The sequence below is a fragment of the Terrapene carolina genome, unplaced genomic scaffold (genome assembly GCF_002925995.2).
Source record: "Terrapene carolina triunguis isolate 2854851 unplaced genomic scaffold, T_m_triunguis-2.0 Scaffold19393, whole genome shotgun sequence".
Classification (NCBI taxonomy): Eukaryota; Metazoa; Chordata; order Testudines; family Emydidae; genus Terrapene; species Terrapene triunguis.
Window position 1 is genome coordinate 1 of NW_020683744.1, and position 2,111 is coordinate 2,111.

Sequence of the window (2,111 nt, forward strand, 5' to 3'; positions counted from 1 at the left end):
GCCAAGAAGGCTAACGGCATTTTGGGCTGTATAAGTAGGGGCATTGCCAGCAGATCGAGGGACGCGATCGTTCCCTTCTATTCGACATTGGTGAGGCCTCATCTGGAGTACTGTGTCCAGTTTTGGGCCCCACACTACAAGAAGGATGTGGAAAAATTGGAAAGAGTCCAGCGGAGGGCAACAAAAATGATTAGGGGGCTGGAGCACATGACTTATGAGGAGAGGCTGAGGGAACTGGGCTTGTTTAGTCTGCAGAAGAGAAGAATGAGGGGGGATTTGATAGCTGCTTTCATCTACCTAAAAGGGGGTTCCAAAGAGGATGGATCTAGACTGTTCTCAGCGGTAGCAGATGACAGAACAAGGAGTAATGGTCTCAAGTTGCGGTGGGGGAGGTTTAGGTTGGCTATATTAGGAAAAACTTTTTCACTAGGAGGGTGGTGAAGCACTGGAATGGGTTACCTAGGGAGGTGATGGAATCTCCTTCCTTGGAGGTTTTTACGGTCCGGCTTGACAAAGCCCTGGCTGGGATGATTTAGTTGGGAATCGGTCCTGCTTTGAGCAGCGGGTTGGACTAGATGACCACCTGAGGTCCCTTCCAACCCTGATATTCTAGGATTCTAAGCTGTTCCCGTGTATCAGGTGAGCTGCAGCTCAGCGAACCCCAAGGATCTGAGGTGAGCTGCTTTGCAGCAGAGGCAGCCCAAGCAGCAGGTACAACGCGGGGTCGCACCCCGGCTGGGGGATAGAATCTGATGTCCGAGATCCCGGCTCCTGTTACTTTGCAAGGCGTGTGCGATTGCTCTGGGTTTTAGCTGTGGGCCAATTGCCCTCTGGCTTCTCGGCCGGGCTCCGTCCTCTATGTGCCTGGGCGTCAGCGGGACTGTCTCAAGAGAGCAGCTTCCCCAGCCCCCCGCCGCGTCAGTCTCCGCCCAGCTGGGGAACGAGCAGAGGCAGCCCCGAGAAAAGACTCCTTTGAGCGAGGATGGGCTGGAGAATCTCATTTGCATACCCACAGTGCCTTGCGCGCAGTGAAGCGAGTCCCTGGTCAAGGGCTGGTTTTGCTCCCAATGTCCCCGGTTCCGATAATCAAACTTGGGATGTAAACCGGTTCAGTTACATTTCCTGTAAAAGCGAGAGCTTTAGCGGGCAGTGAGTGTAGTCACCCTAAGCTAAAATAAACTCGCTGTTGCCCCCACACGGCTTCTGCAGCGTAGTCTGTATACTCTGGTTTCTCTTCAGATCGTATAAATCTTTCGCCTTTTACTAAAGATTTCCGTGGAGAGGAACATTTATGAGTTTCTACCCAATTTTTTGAGGCTTCACTTCCGTGAAGCTACCCTTTGTTGTAAAAAATAGAATAATTAATTGAGAAGAAATCACTATTTCGACTGTTGATTAAATCAGCATTGTTAGTTTGTGGACGTGTGAACACTTTCAAGGTCTTAGTGACCCTTTTAGGAGGTTGTTTTTGTTTCCTTATACTACTGTTAGATACAGCGTAATCTTTTTTACTTTTTATTTGCTTGTCCAGACACCATCTGTAAGGTGTTCTTTTATAAAGCTTTTTCTAATAATTCTTCAAGTGTTGTCTCTTCTTTCCTGTGTTCGTTAATTTTCAGTTTAAGGATTCAGGACATTAACCAATCCCTAATCGTGTGTTGTTGGTGGTGGTGGTGTTACGCACGCTCTCTACCTTGATCTACAGATTTTCTATGTTAATATTTTATGATAGAAAAGAAAGCACTTGTGTGTGTATGGTTGTTCTAAATGATGTAAACCAAAGAATTCGCTTGCAACTAGTAGGATTTCCCCCATGTTTTTCTATATTTGTGGTAATTCATTCATCATTTTAGGTTTGTAACTCCGATTTGTAGCTGAAAAGATGTAAAATGGAAGCAGTCCTGTTAAAATAACCGCTGCTTTTCCTTGTTAGGTCCTAACTTCCTTTTGATTATTTGTGGCAGATTTTTGTGTTTGAAGCCGGACCTGATAGGCTCCTTGTTTTGATGTCAAGTTCCCTGATTAGCTCAGCACTAACTCGGTTCACCCTGACTTCAAAGCGTAGTGCTCTAGCCCTGGTTTGTTTGTTTGTGTGTTTTTTTGGAGGCATG

The 2,111-nt window shown here is 46.5% G+C and overlaps 1 non-coding gene across 1 annotated transcript; it reads left to right on the forward strand.

Moving 5' to 3' along the window:
• Positions 1–1,219: 1,219 nt before the first annotated feature.
• On the forward strand, positions 1,220–1,335 carry LOC112121566. Its single transcript, XR_002909307.1, has one exon. It is a non-coding gene; the product is annotated as a U5 spliceosomal RNA (small nuclear RNA).
• Positions 1,336–2,111: the final 776 nt, after the last annotated feature.